Here is a 20,922-nt window from a genome sequence, read left to right as displayed (position 1 = left end):
ATGTAGACACAGAAAACTTAAATGATTTACAGTGGTCTAACAAAATAGTCAGTGATAAAACTTGCCCAGAATCTTGACAAATGTTTCAGTATCTTGTTTGATCAAGAAATTTTAAAACTCCAACATGATGCTATCTCTTTTTTCCAAAGAAGGAGAGTCAGCATCCTAGCTGTGCTACATGACACTACAATAATTCATAGTATTGGTAATAGCAGTCATAAATCCAGCAGAAAGGTGCAAATTTACTCCAAAGAGATAGCAGGGAAAAGTCACTTTTACTGAAGTAGAATGAGGCTGTTAAGATTTTGAAAGTATCTATTAAATTTGCTCCAAGGGGAAAGATAAGAAAGTATATTTGCTCAACAATTAGCCTTATATCAGGACCTTTAAATGTTAGGGGGAGTGTGTTCCATTTCCATTCATATCACCTAACAATGGGTCTGTAGTATAAAAGGCAAAAGTCTGAAACTTCATGTTGCCAAACTGAAGGAAATGCAAACGATTTTGCTTTTAAAGAACAAGAGAAATTATAGATCCATTGCTCTGTTGACTGCTATTCAAAATAAAGTAAAAGATCCTATTTGAACTTATGAACCAAAGCAGCCCCTTCTCAGTTGCTTGATTGAAGAATCATCTCTACTCTGGTTATTGTTCATCATTTGGCTCATGGGAGGCTTCTGAAAGCAGCCAAGGTAATGAGAGCTATAGCTAGTGTGGCCCCACGAGCCAGAAATGCATTAATTCAGAGGGACCCTTAGTGCAAATAGGGCAGTATTTTAAGACACTGATAGAGTATGAATGGTCTGTGAGTTTTGAGCATAGGGGGGGAAAATCACCTTTAGGTACTCATTAAAGTATATTGATCATATTGAAAATATTGATATGGCTCTGACCTAAAACCTTACCTCCCCTCCACAACCAAAATCAAACACGCTGCTTTCTCTTGGATTCATTCTTTTCTTCTAGCAGTTTCTCCTGCTGTCACACTTGCAAACACACACATACAGACTGATCCTGCCAATTTTTCAACTTAACACATTTCAAACATATTGTTATAAGTAAATCCAAGGAAATAAGTCCAACAATTCTAAATATACTCTGCTGGACTAATACATTTTTGTTTAAAACTGGGAAATAAAATCAGCATGTCTAAACTTTTTATCCTATTCGGACTTGTTACCCAAAAACGTTGATTGCCAGCACTCAATTGCAAAAATGTGTCTTTTGTGAAACAATTCAATAAAAATATGGGCTAGGATGTCTTGTTAAACATACTGGACTAAGTATATGCATTTACTCCTACTCTGAACTTTACCAACATGGGAGAAAAAAGAATTTTTTTAAAAAAATTTTAAAGGTATAAACTCACAGTTACAAAGAAAATGAGAATAGAACCAAGTAGTAGATGACAGGTGTCCATGCATTTGGAAGAGTCAATTCACTGGAAGGAGGAAAGTGAATGGAGAAATACATTCCTGCGAAGATAAATTATAAGAAGAAGCCTGTTTCTCTTGAATGCCCCAGGAAAGTCTCAGGATTCAGAGGCAAGAGTTACCATGGAAAGTAAAGATGGGGCTTTAGAATGAAAATGGGGTAAATGGTTAAGGTAACATAAGGACCCACAGTACCCTTCCTCACCCCAAGCAGCTAAAACTAACCCAGGCCCAACTGACAGGAGGTTAAAGCTCTTAAGAAATTAAATCAAAGAGGTTTCAGATTTGGGGCACCAGAGATGATGGAAGGAGGCAGTGAGGAGGTACATAGTTGAAAATGGAGAGATTAAGTGAAAATCTATATATTGAATGATATCATTTCCTTGCCTCCTTTGCCTACCTATTCCCAGAACACCAACTGAATAACCTCCAGGCAGAAACCTGAAGGACGCTTATCTGCAAAAATTGAATGGTCCAAGAGAAAAGATACTGTCATTTGGGGTCTCCCAACCAGATGGCAAACCTACAAAGAATGAAGTCCAATGGATAACCCTACAATGAAGCCTGCTAGTCAGTAAGCCCAATTCAATCCTTTTTCTTATGACTCTTTCTTAAATATAGACAGCAAAAGTTCATCTGACATAAAATACAGAAACCAAAACAGAGAAAAAGAAATTAGACAAAACACAGTCAAGGCAATAAAAGAAAGTTTTGCAACCATGAAATAAGTACTGGATAGTCTTAAAAACATAAAACGACACTCAGAGAATATAAAAAAAAGAAAATAAAAAGGATAGCCAAAATTAAAATGCAGTAGAAAGTTGCATTTTAAATAAATGTAGATAAATATAGGAAATCATTTCTATAGAAATTAGAATAAAAGACAAGTCATCTCCTCTTATGGATAAAGGGAAAACTATGAAAATTAGAAGCTTCATTAATGATGATGTATGATTATAAATTAAGCATTTATCATATGAATACATTTATTAATGTAACGGTTCATTAATGCACAACTCCATGCAGGAGCAGAAAAAAAATCATCTAGATTAATTTATTCAATATAAGAAAATTTCCCAGAACTAGACTGAGCCTCCAGATTCCTAAAACACTGAGATTAACAGACCCACATATTAGGGGGGAGTGGAGAACAGAGAGAGGAAGGAGACAGGCAAATGGAATGGTGTCCGCAAGTATGAGGATAAAGACATTTTCAGACACACAAACCTCCGTAAGTTGTATCTCCTAAGGGACCCTTCTTTAGGAAACTCCTGAAGAATGAAACAAAGGGACAAGAGGCTGAACGTAAGGGAAATGTGAAAGGATATCCTAGGACGGTGCACAGCAGTGCCCCAGCAGAGGCTGGGGAGAGAGGTATCTAGGAAAGTAACGGGTATGAGTGCTTGAAACTGTTGGAGCTTTTGGAAAAAAAAAAATTAACAATATGTGACAGATCTTGGAGTATTTGGGTAGAAGATGGAATAAGCCAACAGAGACCTAAGTAAATGAACAAAATGAACCAACTGTAGGCTAGAGAAAAAAAAGAAAGGATGAGAAAAAGGAAACCTTCATGAGATGGTTCAGCAGGAAATGATACTTACATAGCCATAAAAATGCAAACCCTATTGATTTGGGGACTTCCTCCATGGCTTCCCCTGTGTCTCAGATGGTAAAGAATCTACCTGAAATGTGGGAAACCTGCCTTAGATCCCTGGCTCCGGAAGATCCCCTATAGAAGGAAATGGTAACGCGCTCCAGTACTCATGCTGGGAAATCCCATGTTCAGAGGAGCCTGGTGGGCTACAGTCCATGGGGTAGGACATGACTGAGTGACTAAGACTTTCTTTTCTTTCCCATAGCTCAGCAGGAAAAGAATCTGCCTGCAATACAGGAGACACAGGAGACGTGAGTTTAATTCCTAGGTCAGGAAGATCCTGGAGGAGGAAGGGTTCTTGCCTGAAAAATCTCATGAACAGAAGAGCCTGGCAGGCTACAGCCCAAAATGTCACAAAGAGTCAGACATGACTGAGTGACTAAGCGAGCGCACTATTGATTTAACCAAAAATCTATAAAATGTCTATATTAAAAAGATGAGAGCAGAGTAAAGGAGGATAGTGCTAAATCTTAATTCTTTAATAAGAAATGATTACAAGTTCAAAGCTGATAAATGCAGTAGTAGTAGAATAAGTACATGACACTGAAGAAAAGAGTTGAAAGCTACTTTCTCTTAGGGAATAGGGAAGAGGAGCAGGAGATGCAACACTTTATAATAATACTTTCTGTACTCCTTGATTAAAATTTTTAAATTACTTCTAAAATATACAGAAATAATAAAAATATAGGTCCCTAAGAAAATAAAGAAGGTAGCATGGGACCTAAGACTCACAGACTATTGAGTTAGATTTTGAATTCTGCCACAAATATATTAGTTACCTTTGTGTGGCATTAACCTCTGTGACTCAGTTTTGTCACCTGTAAGATGGGAATAATCAAACTACTTGTCAATGCCCATTTCAGAGCTGAGATGATGGTCCCAACAGAATAATATATGAACACACCTAGGAAATGGTAAAGTACTATACAGTGTTATACTATATATTAATATAGTATATACTATATTATAAATTATAATACATTAATATATATTAATAATATTGATATTTAATTTTCAAAAATTACTTTTAGGAACAGAATTCTAATCCCATGTGAGGGAAAGAATTATTGACAGATTTGATCAATACAAAAACACAAAGAGGCAGAGCTATAAGAAAACTGCATTATTTTAAAGATGAATCTAGTCCAAGTTCTTCATTTTACCGATGAGATGCTGGGACCCAGAAAAGTGAAGTTTTATGCAAACTCGCACAGTGATAGAGCTTAGTCTAAACCTAGTTTACTTGAAAAGCAGTCCAGTTTTCTTTGTCTTATACCTTAAAAGTTCAGGCTTATAGGAGAAATCTTCAGGTTAGTCATCCATAGCTAACTCCATAAAGGCCTTCCAAGGTTTTAATGAAGTTAACTGATTTGCCCAACATCACATAAATTAGTAACATCAGAGGCAAAACTAAGCCAAGGCGCAGACAAAGAATGAACCTTGTATCAAACACTTAGAACCAAATGAAAAGTTGCCAGCAGAGCTAAAGGCAGACCTTGAAAGCCCAGCTCAGACTCTGCAGCATACAGATTATCAGTTAGTATCAATTAACTGTCTGAAGGTAAGAGGTTTCTCTTACCCCACGTCCAAGGTAAGAGAAACCCAAGTAAGACAGTAGGTGTTGCGAGAGGGCATCAGAGGGCAGACACTGAAACCATAATCACAGAAAGCTAAATCTGATCAACAGACCACAGCCTTGTCTAACTCAGTGAAACTAAGCCATGCTGTGTGGGGCCACCCAAGACGGGCGGGTCAAGGTGGAGAGGTCTGACAGAATGTGGTCCACTGAAGAAGGGAATGGCAAACCACTTCAGTATTCTTGCCTTGATAACCCCATGAACAGTATGAAAAGGCAAAATGATAGGATACTGAAACAGGAACTCCCCAGGTCAGTAGGTGCCCAACACGCTACTGGAGATCAGTGGAGAAATAACTCCAGAAAGAATGAAGGGATGGAGCCAAAGCAAAGACAATACCCAGTTGTGGATGTGACTGGTGACAGAAGCAAGATCCGATGCTGTAAAGAGCAATATTGCATAGGAACCTGGAATGTCAGGTCCATGAATCAAGGCAAACTGGAAGTGGTCAAACAGGAGATGGCAAGAGTAAATGTCGACATTCTAGGACTCAGTGAACTAAAATGGACTGGAATGGGTGAATTTAACTCAGATGACCATTATATCTACTACTGCGGGCAGGAATCCCTCAGAAGAAATGAAGTAGCCATCATGGTCAACAAAAGAGTCTGAAATGCAGTACTTGAATGCAGTCTTAAAAACAACAGAATGACCTCTGTTTGTTTCCAAGGCAAACCATTCAATATCGCAGTAATCCAAGTCTGTGCCCCAAACAGTAAGGCTGAAGAAGCTGAAGTTAAATGGTTCTATGAAGACCCTATAAGACCTTTTAGAACTAACACCCAAAAAAAGATGTCCTTTTCATTATAGGGGACTGGAATGCAAAAGTAGGAAGTCAAGAAATACCTGGAGTAACAGGCAAATTTGGCCTTGGAATGCGGAATGAAGCAAGGCAAAGACTAACAGAGTTTTCCCAAGAGAATGCACTAGTCATAGCAAACACTCTCTTCCAACAACACAAGAGAAGACTCTACACATGGACGTCACCAGATGGTCAACACCGACATCAAATTGATTATATTCTTTGCAACCAAAGATGGAGAAGCTCTATACAGTCAGCAAGAACAAGACCAGGAGCTGACTGTGGCTCAGATCATGAACTTCTTATTGCCAAATTCAGACTTAAATTGAAAAAAGTAGGGAAAATCACTAGCCCATTCAGGTATGACCTAAATCAAATCCCTTATGATTATACAGGGGAAATGAGAAATAGATTTAAGGGCCTAGATCTGATAGACAGAGTGCCTGATGAACTATGGGATAAGGTTCATGACATTGTACAGGAGACAGGGGTCAAAACCATCCCCATGGAAAAGAAATGCAAAAAAGCAAAATGGCTGTCTGGGGAGGTCTTACAAATAGCTGTGAAAAGAAGAGAAGCAAAAAGCAAAGGAGAAAAGGAAAGATATAAGCATCTAAATGCAGAGTTCCAAAGAATAGCAAGAAGAGATAAGAAAGCCTTCTTCAGCGATCAATGCAAAGAAATAGAGGAAAAGAACAGAATGGGAAAGACTAGAGATCTCTTCAAGAAAATTAGAGATACCAAGGTAACATTTCATGCCAAGATGGGCTCAATAAAGGACAGAAATGGTATGGACCTAACAGAAGCAGAAGATATTAAGAAGAGGTGGCCAGAATACAGAGAAGAACTGTACAAAAAAGATCTTCATGACCAAGATAATCACAATGGTGTGATCACTCCCCTAGAGCCTCCTGGAATGTGAAGTCAAGTGGGCCTTAGAAAGCATCACTACGAACAAAGCTAGTGGAGGTGATGGAATTCCAGTTGAGCTATTTCAAATCCTGAAAGATGATGCTGTGAAAGTGCTGCACTCAATATGCCAGCAAATTTGGAAAATTCAGCCGTGGCCACAGGACTGGAAAAAGTCAGTTTTCATTCCAATTCCAAAGAAAGGCAATGCCAAAGACTGCTCAAACTACCACACATTTGCACTCATCTCACACGCTAATAAAGTAATGCTCAAAATTCTCCAAGCCAGGCTTTAGCAATACATGAACCATGAACTTCCAGATGTTCAAGCTGGTTTTTGAAAAGGCAGAGGAACCAGAGATCAAATTGCCAACATCTGCTGGATCATGGAAAAAGCAAGAGAGTTCCAGAAAAACATCTATTTCTGCTTTATTGACTATGCCAAAGCCTTTGACTGTGTGGATCACAAGAAACTGTGGAAAATTCTGAAAGAGATACCTGACCACCTGACCTGCCTCTTGAGAAACCTGTATGCAGAGCAGGAAGCAACAGTTAGAACTGGACATGGAACAACAGACTGGTTCCAAATAGGAAAAGGAGTATGTCAAGGCTGTATATTGTCACCCTGCTTATTTAGCTTCTATGCAGAGTACATCATGAGAAACACTGGACTGGAAGAAGCACATGCTGGAATCAAGATTGCTGGGAGAAATATCAATAACCTCAGATATGCAGATGACACCACCCTTATGGCAGAAAGTGAAGAGGAACTAAAAAGCCTCTTGATGAAAGCGAAAGAGGAGGGTGAAAAAGTTGGCTTAAAGCTCAACATTCAGAAAACGAAGATCGTGGCATCCGGTCCCATCACTTTATGACAGATAGATGGGAAAACAGTGGAAACAGTGTCAGACTTCATTTTTTTGGGCTCCAAAATCATTGCTGATGGTGATTGCAGCCATGAAATTAAAAGACGCTTACTCCTTGAAAGGAAAGTTATGACCAACCTAGATAGCATGTTAAAAAGCAAAGACATTACTTTGCCAACAAAGGTCTGTCTAGTCAAGGCTATGGTTTTTCCTGTGGTCATGTATGGATGTGAGAGTTGGACTGTGAAGAAAGCTGAGCACTGAAGAATTGATGCTTTTGAACTGTGGTATTGGAGAAGACTCTTGAGAGTCCCTTGGACTGCAGGGAAATCCAACCAGTCCATTCTAACGGAGATCAGTCCTGGATGTTCTTTGGAAGGAATGATGCTAAAGCTGAAACTCCAGTACTTTGGCCACCTCATGCGAAGAGTTGACTCACTGGAAAAGACTCTGATGCTGGGAAGGATTGGACGCAGGAGGAAAAGGGGATGACAGAGGATGAGATGTCTGGATGGCATCACCAACTCGATGGACTTGAGTCTGAGTGAACTCCGGGAGTTGATGATGGACAGGGAGGCCTGGCATGCTGTGTGTGATTCATGGGGTAGCAAAAGTCGGACACAACTGAGTGACTGAACTACTGAACTGGCTGAATAAAGGTCCTGCCAGAGTATGAAGAGAAAAGTCAGAAAGCAAACAGAAAAAAAAAAAAAAAAAGCAAACAGGCACACTTTAAAAAAAAAAAGCTGCAATTAACATAAGCCAAGTCAGCAACAAAATTTCTCTTGAAAATGGAAATGTAAGAATTTGACTTACTGAATGAAAGAAGGATGTGAGAAAGATGGTGGAAAACGAAGAGAGGGCATGGCCCATGATATACAAAAAATGTCAAGAAATGGTACCTAAATTTAGGATTCTCCAAAATACTCCAAGATAACTCATAGGTCTCCCTATCTTCTCCTTTTTGAGACTGTGTTGAAAAAATGAAGGCAGAGGACAGTTTCTCTATTACATACTCAGCATCTCATTTGCTGGTACTTTCCTTCATGCAAAAGAACAAAACCCCCTTTCAAAAGAAAACCATACTGTCTTATTAATAGAAATATTAAAACCTTCAATTTGCATGAGGTAGCCAAAAAGGAAATATTATATAGTCTTTTATTTTCAAAAGTCATAATTTTTCTCCAATAGATCATTCTGATTTCTCCAGATGACTCTTATTAGTAATCACTGCATTATGCTGTATCACCTTGCTTCCAAATGAACCAACTTTAAGAAAGGTCATACACTGAAAAAATAGTGTCATTGAATACAAATGACTTTGAGTAATAGAATTGCTCTAGTTGTGAGAAAAATCCAACAACTGCTACACACTCCTAAGCCACTGTCTACATGTAGTATGCTAGGTAGAATTTCTATAAACCTTAGTTAAGTTGGGATTTGCCTCATGTTCTCTGTTTTAAGAAAAAGTGAGTCACTGTGAGCAAAACAGGAAGTACTTCAAAAACAAAAGCTCCCAAGCAAAATAAACAATTCATATGAACAGTAACATACTAGCTTAGAAAGCTGGGGTTCTGACATCAGAAAATATGTTTATGTTTACAAGGAAAAGAACATGAAAGAGAATTATGGACATTCTGATCAGGAGAGAACAAGCCATCAGGATGCAGCGAGGTTTCCTCGAACAGAGCTCAGACACACAGAAGAACCGTGAAACAGCCCACATGAAAAAAGAAAAATATCTGACAAACGATAGCCAGGCCCCACAACTCCCGATAACACGACATTCTGCTTATTAAAAACATCAGTCTTGGAAGACTCCAGGCACAGTAATTTTGAAAATATACACAAGTAAATTAAAACCAGACTTATGATTCTTCCTATCGTAAGGCCCTCACCCATATCCCTCTGCAAAGCTGATGTGAAATTTAAAATGCAATGAAAAAAAAATCAACTTGAACATTGCTGATTTTAAGCAAGACCCCAAGTTTTCTATTTTTAAATCAGAATGTAGTTGGAGAGACTTTCTGCACGTGAAGAGGATATATATTTTTCCAGGAAAATTCCTTCTACAGTAAACAGAAAATACTATATCCACAGCTAGGAAGAATAAGCAAGAGCTGTATTTATTAAATTATCTAATCCACTTGACAGCAGATTTTTTTGGACATGCTTTATGGCCATGCTCTTCCTTACTGGACACTGTCCTTTAGTTTTTGGAGGTAGCACACAATAGTGCCAAGAGGATGGAATGAAGAGCCAGGAGACACAAACTCTAGACACTATGTGCCTCACTTGCTGTCAGTTCTTTCATTTGTAAAACCGCAAAAAAAAAATATTAGCCATCCCTGAATGTTAATGGGAGAATCAAAGTTCCAAATGAGATAAAGTGTCAAAGTTTTTTAAAAACTGTAAAGCCCTATTTGTGCCTCCTTTTATTCTTTCTGGGCAAACACTGTGGTGGAACCCATAGGGGCCACCTGACACTGCAGAGTCAAAGAGCAAACTCAGTAGCTCCTCAGTATCTTGATTCCCATTGCAGTAACCTAGCCCATTGCCTTATGCCTGGGTGGAGTAAATGACCACACCTGTTCAGTGACCACTGGACAGGCCCAGAGAACGAAACATACTACCCCCACACTCTAGTTAAACCCTGGAACTCAAGCTCAGTGCTTTTGTCTTTTAGCTTCAGCTCAGTTCAGTCACTCAGTCGTGTCTGACTCTTTGCGACCCCATGAATCACAGCACGCCAGGCCTCCCTGTCCATCACCAACTCCCAGAGTTCACTCAGACTCACGTCCATCGAGTCCGTGATGCCGTCCAGCCATCTCATCCTCTGCCGTCCCCTTCTCCTCCTGCCCCTAGTCCCTCCCAGCATCAAAGTCTTTTCCAATGAGTCAACTCTTCGCATGAGGTGACTCAAGTACTGGAGTTTCAGCTTTAGCATCAGTCCTTCCAAAGAAATCCCAGGGCTGATCTCCTTCAGAATGGATTGGTTGGATCTTCTTGCAGTCCAAGGGACTCTCAAGAGTCTGCTCCAACACCACAGTTCAAATGCATCAATTCTTCGGCACTCAGCCTTCTTCATAGTCCAACTCTCACATCCATACATGACCACAGGAAAACCATAGCCTTGACTAGAGGGACCTTAGTCGGCAAAGTAATGTCTCTGCTTTTGAATATGCTATCTAGGTTGGTCATAACTTTTCTTCCAAGGAGTAAGTGTCTTTTAATTTCATGGCTGCAATCACCATCTGCAGTGATTTTGGAGCCCAAAAATATAAAGTCTGACACTGTTTCCACTGTTTCCCCATCTATTTCCCATGGAGTGATGGGACCAGATGCCATGATCTTCGTTTTCTGAATGTTGAGCTTTAAGCCAACTTTCGCTCTCCTGTTTTACTTTCATCAAGAGGCTTTTTAGTTCCTCTTCACTTTCTGCCATAAGGGTGGTGTCATCTGCGTATCTGAGGTTATTGATATTTCTCCCAGCAATCTTGATTCCAGCTTGTGCTTCCTCCAGCCCAGCGTTTCTCATGATGTTTCTGGGCACATGCACTAATGCAAATGCCTTCCACAGGTTAAAGTATTTAGTTTGTACCAGTCAATAATATCTTAGTATGAATGACTTTGTACCAATTCCTGAGACTAGTTTTGATAATAACTATAAGAAAAGTATAAAGATGTATCATCTTCCCAACCACCCCTCCCTACTACTCAAGATACATGGCACACAGGGCTACTACCCAGTCTGTTCTTAAGAAAATAGTAACACTCTTTAGCAATTTAGTATAACATGGTGTCAATAGGCTGGTAGGCAGGGGCGGGGTAAAGTGGGGGAGATCAGAGGGGGCTGGAGGATTGTTCTCTTGTCTCCTCTCTCTTCTAAACTATCTCTTGGCTTCAGACCTCGGCTTTTCAGTGAGGACGAAAAAAAAAAATATATATATATATATATAATGTCCATGGAGAGAATGTTTATATGTTTTAAAAGAAGTCTAAGGAATTCCCAAGCAGCCCAGTGGTTAGGACTCCATGCTTCCATTGCAGGGGTCATGGATTTGATCCCTACTCAGAGAACTAAGATCCTGCACCATGTCGCATGGCCAATAATTTTTTTAAAGATTAATGAAGTCCAATGAGAGAGCAAACACAAATGAATTAAATGCTAATGGCGGGATTTTAGACAGTGGCTCTGGATGAAAAATTTGACACGGGCTGTATGGTGGGTAGCTAACCTACTTCTAAATGGAAATTGGACTAGCAGTAGAATTTTGGCATCTCTGACTACACGATGAATGAATTTAAGGGAAGAATTAGAATGAAAGGTTGGGTGTTCACTTGGAAGCACCCTCCCCAGACTCAATTCTGGTAGGAATCATCAGCAAAAATCCTGACTATTTTTAACGGCTAGGAGGATGCTTAAGTTTAATGTCAGTCTCTGAGATTACCCCAAGTCTCCTCTGCATAAATAATAACATCACTGCCGACAGATTCTTGGCTCAACTGATCTTCTTTTAAACATGCAGACTAGTCAAAATGAAATACTTATTAGAGAAAGATTGGAAAGGATGAAACTGGAAATGATCACTCAAAATAAAGAAAAAAATCAGCCTCATTAATAAGGGGGAAAATCTGGGCATTCTGAGCTAGCCAGACACCAAAAATTATGTAGGAATAAACAGCAAAGCAGCAATACTGTTGGTATGATGTCTTTGAGTGTAGAGTAACTCAAGGAAACCACTGAAAAAGCTGATGCCAGCACCCGAGCACACGCTCAGAAGTCTTAAAGATACCGGACTGTCCCACTGGGTGAACAGTGTTACATCAAATGGAAACATTTCCTCTGGCTTCTGATCAATGTATGCCCTGAAACCCCAGGACTTGCTGGTGCTCATTATTTTTATTCTAAATCTGTTGCTGCAAACGCTATCCTCATTCACATGAATGCTTGATCTTGCTAAATCATCCTAAGCTATCTGCAGCAGTTATCCCATGATTAAATTTCTAAAGTTAATTGTTAAGTTAAAAAAAAAAAACTCTTTTATTAGTTTAAATTTTTTCTGCTCTTTCATTTTACCAAGTGTCATTTTAGTCCTTAATTATTAGAAAACATAAATAAAAGTGTCCAATTATCCTTCTCTTTAACCTTTATCATTTTATAGCTCTTATCAGATTTCTGCTTTCTTTTCTCCCGACTAGAAATTCCTCACCATTCATCTGTGGGTTCTGTCTTCCTATACAAGCTGTAATTATTTTACTTGAACTTGTCTAATTTATTTCTGATCTGGTTCAGTCATTTTTGAGATAAAAATGGAAAGAAGCCATTCAAAATTAGGACATGCCCTTTGTAAAAATGAACATAAATTTATTACAATATTTTCTATAACCCTTTTAATCAGAATGGTTTCTTATTACTTATTTGGCTACCACTACTCTTTAAGATGTACTCTTTGAACAGTTCTTGATGGTGTCTACATACTTTTCCAATATGGTTTAGAAAAAATTCAATACCCATGGGGATATTATTGAAATTGTTCCTTTCTCAGACTCATTAGAATCAAAGAATTTCAAGATAAATTTCTATCTTTGGTGTGATCCTCTACTTAACTAAGTAAAATGTGTAGGTACTTCTAGATTTCCACAATTGTGGATTTTGAGTGGTCCACTATTTCTTTCCCATCTGCACTAGATAATTATAATTCGAGAGAAAGCCTTCGACTTCTTTTAAGGAAAAGAAGCAATTTAGCACGCATGCATGCATCCTTTCCCAGGTGGCCCTAATGGTAAAGAATCTGCCTGCCAATGCAGGAGACATCGGATTCAATCGCTGTGTTGGGAAGATCCCCTGGAGGAGGTCATGGCAACCCACTTCAGTATTCCTGCCTGAGAAATTCCATGGACTGAGAAGCCTGACAGGCTATGGCCCCCAGCATTGTGCAGAGTTGGGCACGACTGAAGCAACTTAATACGCACATCTTTCTGATATCCTCCTCCACTTATAAAGCCTACTTAGGCAGCCCTGTTTTGTACACATGATTGAATGAATGAATGTGTTAGTCGCTCAGTCGTGTCTTATTCTTTGTGACCCCATAGACTGTAGCCCCCCCACCAGGCTCCTCTGTTCACAGAATGCTCCAGGCAAGCATACTGGAATGGGTTGCCATTTCCTTCTCCAGGGGACCTTCCTGACCAAGGGATCCAACCTGGGTTTCCTGCATTGCAGGGAGATTCTTTCCTGTCTATGCTATCAGAGAAGCAGCTCTGCTTAACTACTAAAGGCACTTCCCAGATGGCTCAGATGGTAAAGAATTTGCCTGCAAAGCAGGAGACCCGGGTTTAATCCCTGGGTCGGAAAGATCCCCTGCAGAAGGGAATGGCAGCCCACTTCAGTATTCTTTCCTGGAGAATTTCATAGACAGAGGAGCCTGGCAGGCTACAGTCCACTGGGTAGCAAAGAGTTGGACACAACTGAGCCACTAACACTAACTACTGGTAATTAGCACAGAGACATGCGCCAACCTAGGGGCAGCCAATCCTTAGGCTCACCAGTGCTAATCAAACAGAGATGAACTAGGGCAATCAAATTCTCACATTTGGGCATTTGAATTAGGAAATATAAAAAGGATTAAGCAATTAAGAGCAGCAACTAAAGCTGAAATTTTGTGCAGAAAAAGAGAAACCATTGGGTAGAGAAGGAGCCAAAAAGGTATAACTCAATTTATGAGAAGGTCAGAGCTATGAAGAAGAAAAAATTGTAGATAAGTAGCAACTCTGACATAGAGAAATGATAAAGTAGAAGATAAGGAGATTTTTCTCTCTAGTAATTAGACAAAGAAACAAATCCATAGAGAGTTGTTGAATCATATTGCCAGCAGTAGAGTGATGAGCCATGAACTCCTGTGGCTGAGGATTCTAGAGCTGCCTTGAAATGACCACTGAATTCCTATCTCCATGACTCCCTGTCACAGATTTTCATGAGAGTCAAGCTTGTATTTATCCAATAACTCCATTACTGGAGCTGGCTTGAGTGAGTCTAATCCTAGAAACTCTGAAAGCCTAACCATGAGCATCATTCTCATCCATATTTTAGCTCAGATCATCTTCCACTGGGCTTCCCTGATAGCTCAGTTCGTAAAGCTCAGTTGGTCGCCTGCAATGCAGGAGACCCTGGTTTGACTCCTGGGTTGGGAAGAGCTGCTGGAGAAGGGATAGGCTACCCACTCCAGTATTCTTGGGCTTTCCTGTTGGCTCAGCTGGTAAAGAATCTGCCTGCAATGTGGGAGACCTGGGGTTGATCCCTGGGTTGGGAAGATCCCTTGGAGAAGGGAAAGGCTACCCACTCCAGTATTCTGGCCTGGAGAATTCCATGAACTATACAGTCCATGGAGTTGCAGAGAGTTGGACACAACTGAGCGACTTTCACTTTCACATCTCCCATTACAAGCATTTTCTCCAGTTTATGTCACCTGTCCTTGCCTTGTGCTCCCACCCTGAAATCCCACGATGTCTTCGACATACCTCTCTGATAAGATCTACATCACTGCATGTTACAGTCTCCTTTCCTAGACAGTGAGCCTATCGGAGGCAGGCACTGCCTTGTTCCAGAGGTAGGAGATAGTTGGTACTTGATAAGCATCTGTTAAGCTAAATGAATAAGCGAATGACTCTGTAATCTATACTATAATATTTATTCTCTCCTCAAGATCACTAATGAATATATTAAACTTGGAAGTGAACATTGGAGATATAAACAAACCAATTGAAAATGGGCTTGAATAGATATTTCATAAATGAGAACATCCAAATGGCCAGTAAGCACATGAAAAGATGCCTAACATCAATAGCGATGAGGGAAAAGCTAACTGAAGCCACAATAAAATACCACAAGGCAGTGATCAAAATAGCCAAAATTTAAAAGGTCAATGATATCAAACATTTCCCAGGATGCTGAGCAACCAGAATTTTCATACCTTGTTCAGTTCAGTCGCTCAGTCATGTCTGACTCTTTATGACCCCATGAATCGCAGCGCACCAGGCCTCCCTGTCCATCACCAACTCCAGGAGTTCACTCAGAGTTGCGTCCGTTGAGTCAGTGATGCCATCCAGCCATCTCATCCTCAGTCGTCACCTTAACCTCCTGCCCCTAATCCCTCCCAGCATCAAAGTCTTCTCCAATGAGTCAACTCTTCGCATGAGGTGGCCAAACTACTGGAGTTTCAGCTTTAGCATCAGTCCTTCCAAAGAAATCCCAGGGTTGATCTCCTTCAGAATGGACTGGTTGGATCTTCTTGCAGTCCAAGGGACTCTCAAGAGTCTGCTCCAACACCACAGTTCAAAAGCATCAATTCTTCGGCACTCAGCCTTCTTCACAGTCCAACTCTCACATCCATACATGACTACTGGAAAAACCATAGTCTTGACTAGACAGACCTTAGTCGGCAAAGTAAAGTCTCTGCTTTTGAATATACTATCTATGTTGGTCATAACTTTTCTTCCAAGGAGTACGTGTCTTTTAATTTCATGGCTGCAAATCACCATCTGCGGTGATTTTGGAGCCCCAAAAAATAAAGTCTGACATTGTTTCCACTGTTTCCCCATCTATTTCCCATGGAGTGATGGGACCAGATGCCATGATCTTCATTTTCTGAATGTTGAGCTTTAAGCCAACTTTTCCACTCTCCTCTTTCACTTTCATCAAGAGGCTTTTTAGTTCCTCTTCACTTTCTGCCATAAGGGTGGTGTCATCTGCATATCTGAGGTTATTGATATTTCTCCCAGCAATCTTGATTCCAGCTTGTGTTTCTTCCAGTCCAGCGTTTCTCATGATGTACTCTGCATAGAAGTTAAATAAGCAGGGTGACAATAGACAGCCTTGACGTACTCCTTTTCCTACTTGGAACCAGTCTGTTGTTCCATGTCCAGTTCTAACTGTTGCTTCCTGACCTGCATACAGATTTCTCAAGAGGCAGGTTAGGTGGTCTGGTATTCCCATCTCTTTCAGAATTTTCCACAGCTTATTGTGATCCACACAGTCAAAGGCTTTGGCATAGCCAATAAAGCTGATTAGAGTATAAATTGGTACAAGAATAGTTTAAATACCTACCTACCTACATACATACATATACATATACTCATATATTTTTATTAATCATGGTATACTCATGTCACAGAACATTATAAAGCAATTAAAAAAGGAACTACAGATATTAAGCAATACTGTGGCTGACTCTCACAAATGTAATATTGAGCAAAAGAAGCCAGGCGCAGCCAACTTTGTCATTTATTATTCCTTGTAAATAAAGTTAAAGCATGAGCAAAACTGATATGTGTATAGACATCAAAATCATGGCAACCTCAAGGTAGGGGATTGCCAAGTGCTGAAAATGTTCTATAACTTGGTCTGCACAGAGGTTACAAGGAAGCATACAAATATAAAAAATTCATTGAGCTATATATATATATTTAACATTTGAGCACTAAACTGTATGTATGTTATAACTCAGTAAAAAAAAAGGAGAAAAGTGAGCACTGGGAAGCAGAAAATACACTTTCTTAGAAATGTACTCTTCTCTGGTTTGCTCTGTAGATTTACTACATATATTAATATTTAAACCTTGTATAGTATGCTGCTGCTAAGTCGCTTCAGTCATGTCTGACTCTGTGCAACCCCACAGATGGCAGCCCACCAGGCTCCACCGTCCCTGGGATTCTCCAGGCAAGAACACTGGAGTGGGTTGCCATTTCCTTCTCCAGTGCAGGACAGTGAAAAGTGAAAGTGAAGTCGCTCAGTCATGTCCGACTCTTCGCAACCCCATGGACTGCAGCCTACCAGTCTCCTCCGTGCATGGGATTTTCCAGGCAAGAGTGGGTTGCCATTGCCTTCTCCTTGTATAGCATGTTTTGCTCAGTAATAGCACCAACCTTTATAGCCAATAGCATGGTGTATTCGAGAGATTTGGGGTTAGAAGACTGGGTTCCCCTAGATACATAAACTGACCAAGTAAATGAATCCAAACTTCATTTTTTTCTGCTCTTACTTCTGTGCTCTAATGAGAGGAGGTAACAAACAAGTAAGACATACAGAGTGCTAATGAGAAAAAGAAGTCAAGAAAGGGCAACGGAGAGGGCAGGAGGGAACTGCGATTTTAAAAAGAGTCATCTTGGAAGTGTCCACTGACTTTTGAACAAGGGTGACAGAAGCAGAGAGTTAGAAGAGGGGCCCAGGTGGAAAAAAAAAAAAAAAGCAGCAAGTGCCAAGACTCTGAGGCAGAAATGTTGGTGGCATGTTTGAAGAGAAGGCCAGAGTCCCTGGATCAGATTGAATTGAGGGACAGCATAGAGGGGATGAGATCAGAAGGGTGGAGGGTATGGGCAGATGACACAGGGTCTTACAGACCAAATGCAGGGACTTTGACATTCATGAGAAGCCACAGGGAGGTTTTGATAAACCTATAACATGATCTGGTTTAGGATTTTAAAGTTTTTTAGGCAGTCCTTCTACCTGTTTCATGAAGAGTAGACTGTAGTAGGCATAAGGATAGAAGAATGAAGATAAATTAAGGAGGGTATCACAATAATCCAGTTAAGAGATAATGGACAAAAATTGTAACTGCAGAGGTGGAGAAAAGCGGTCACATTCTGGCTTTGTTTTGAAATTAAAGGCTTCAGAATATGCTAGTTGATTGAATGTGGGGTTTGAGAAAGAAAGTAATCAGGAATAATGCCCAGGTCTTTTAGTAACCCTGGGAGGATGGAATTTCCATTTACTGGGATGAGGAAAACTGTGGGAAAGGCAGCTTTAGGAGGGAAGATTAGAACTTCACTTCTGGACATGGCACGTTTGAGATGCCTATCACAGATGCAAGTGAAGATATTGAATAGGCAGCTGGATATCCAAGGCTGAGCTTAGGAGACTGATCAGGAATGAAGGTATATATTTGAGAATTGTATATAATCGAGAAAATCACTGCAGATAGTGATTGCAGCCATGAAATTAAAAGACGCTTACTCCTTGGAAGGAAAGTTATGACCAACCTAGATAGTATATTGAAAAGCAGAGATATTACTTTGCCAACAAAGGTCCATCTAGTCAAGGCTATGGTTTTTCCAGTGGTCATGTATGGATGTGAGAGTTGGACTGTGAAGAAGGCTGAGCTCCGAAGAATTGATACTTTTGAACTGTGGTGTTGGAGAAGACTCTTGAGGGTCCCTTGGACTGCAAGGAGGTCCAACCAGTCCATCCTAAAGGAGATCAGTCCTGGGTGTTCATTGGAAGGACTAATGCTGATGCTGAAACTCCAATACTTCGGCCACCTCACGCGAAGAGTTGACTCACTGCAAAAGACTCTGATGCTGGGAGGGATTGGGGGCAGGAGGAGAAGGGGATGACAGAGGATGAGATGGCTGGATGGCATCACTGACTCGATGGACATGAGTGTGAGTGAACTCCAGGTGTAGGTGATGGACAGGGAGGCCTCGCGTGCTGTGATTCATGGGGTCGCAAAGAGTTGGACATGACTGAGTGACTGAACTGAACTGAGAAGTATATAAATACAGCATATATCCATTATATAATACAGAGTAAGATATATAGATTAGCATTTACATTTAAATTTTTTAAAAAGATAACACTGGATGAGGTCACTCAAGAGTGAAAATAGAGAAGTTTTCCAAAGATTATAGAAAATAATATGCTTAAAATATCAATACAGTAAGTGTAGACTTCTGGGGACTTGACACACTTCCCAACACCCTTTAAAAAATCAAGAATTGTAATCTGATGGATCAGGTTCCAGGACACTGATGGATTATTTATACTAGTGTTCAAGATCACTGTGTGTGTTAAACACTGCACGCATGGAGGTGGCAGGTTGTTTTTCCCCCCTGCTTCATCTGATCAAGTAGCTAGAGCAATAAGAGGACAGCCCCCTTGAGGTCATCATCTTCCTCTCCTCTCTGACCAAGCGTGCTTGGAGTCTCTTGTCCTTCTTTATCTCAGTGGAGTGGCTGTAAGATTTAGATTTGGGCTTAACAGGAAAGAGAGATTTCCTTCTCTGCCTCCTATACTACCCCCTTGGGTCTCTTCCATTGTCCCTGAAATCCAGTCCATTTTAACAGCAAGTTGACATAGAATTTTGCGAGCAGACCCAGATAATAATAAAGTGGCACTTTGATTTTCTAGACTTTCCATTAGTCCTTGGACATCTATCCATCCCACTTTAGGAACTTCAAGGGGAGAGGTGGATGTAGGTTAAGGTAGGATTTTAGCATTCCTGGATCCCAGGCCATAATGTCATCAAACCAGTAGTAACCTCTATCAGTAGGCACTTAATATCTGTTCATTCTTTTCCTTTAACATTCCAGTAATTCCTATTACATAGACATTGACCTACACATCAAAGAGAAAGCTTGCTCATAAATGGAAAACTTACTATTCCTTTAGTCCTTCATTGTTAGAGCAACCCCATTTCCAACTCCCTCCAGGGCCGCACACCAGAGACAAGAGGGAGGGGGCAGAGTGATGGGCACAAGTGAAAAAATTATAGGAAACATAGGGAGGTGAATAGAGACAGGCTGCCAGCTTGTCTGATAAACGCTTCTAGTTACACATATGTGCATATGTGCTAAGTTGCTCCAGGCAAGAATACTGGAGTGGGTTGCTGTGCCCTCCTCCAGGCATCAAACTTCCTGACCCAGGGATCAAACTCGCATCTCTTATGTCTCCTGCATTGGCAAGTGGATTCTTTACCACTGGTGCACCTGAAATGTGATCAAATCTAGATGCAATGACGTCTAGGTGCAATGACGGGGAGGAGGGTTAAGGAAGACTCTAAGGCATGCTTCTTTTAGGAAAAGGCTCCCATCATGTGCCATGATGGTGTGGGCATGGACAGTGAGCAGAGGGAGGGCAAACCCTTGCTGTTCTTGCTCACCTCTTTCAGGCTGCAACTCCCAGCATAGGTATCATGCCACCTTCTGAGGTCGTCTCACCAAACACTGAACTCTCTTCATTCCGTGCAAGCAGAATACATCAAGGGCCTCACCAGGGTGCCCAGCATTGCTGCAGAGCTACCTGGGCCATTTTCAGAACTGGTTCAATTTTCTATTGTTCTGTAGAGTCATCAAGTCTACATTTTTATCCTCCGTGGGATACCAGAAAGCAAACCAGTTTAATATAACCTTTCTAAAAAGGCAAATAAAAATCTGCTTGATGCTGAGAATACGAAATAATGAAGATATGATCCCGCAGTCCCACCCCTGGGCATATAACTGGAGAAAATGTTCGCTTGAAAAGATTCATGCACCCCAGTATTCACTGCAGCACTATTTACAATAGCCAAGACATACAAACAACCTAAATGTCCATTGACAGAAGAACATTTAGAAGATGTAATACATTTATACACTGGAACACTGCTCAGTCATAAAATAATAATAAAATTACGCCGTTTGCAGCAGCATGGATAGACCTAGAGATTAGTCTACTAAGTGAAATAAGTCAAAAAGAGAAAGACAAATGCCACACGATGGCAGTCATATATGAAATCTAAAATACGACACAAGGGAACTTATCTGCAGACTTGCAGACATAGAGAACAGTCTTGTGGTTGCCAAGGAG

This window comes from Ovis canadensis, chromosome 22 (genome assembly GCF_042477335.2).
Source record: "Ovis canadensis isolate MfBH-ARS-UI-01 breed Bighorn chromosome 22, ARS-UI_OviCan_v2, whole genome shotgun sequence".
Classification (NCBI taxonomy): domain Eukaryota; kingdom Metazoa; phylum Chordata; class Mammalia; order Artiodactyla; family Bovidae; genus Ovis; species Ovis canadensis.
The sequence above is the reverse complement of the archived record's forward strand: the minus strand, read 5'-3'. Positions refer to the sequence as shown.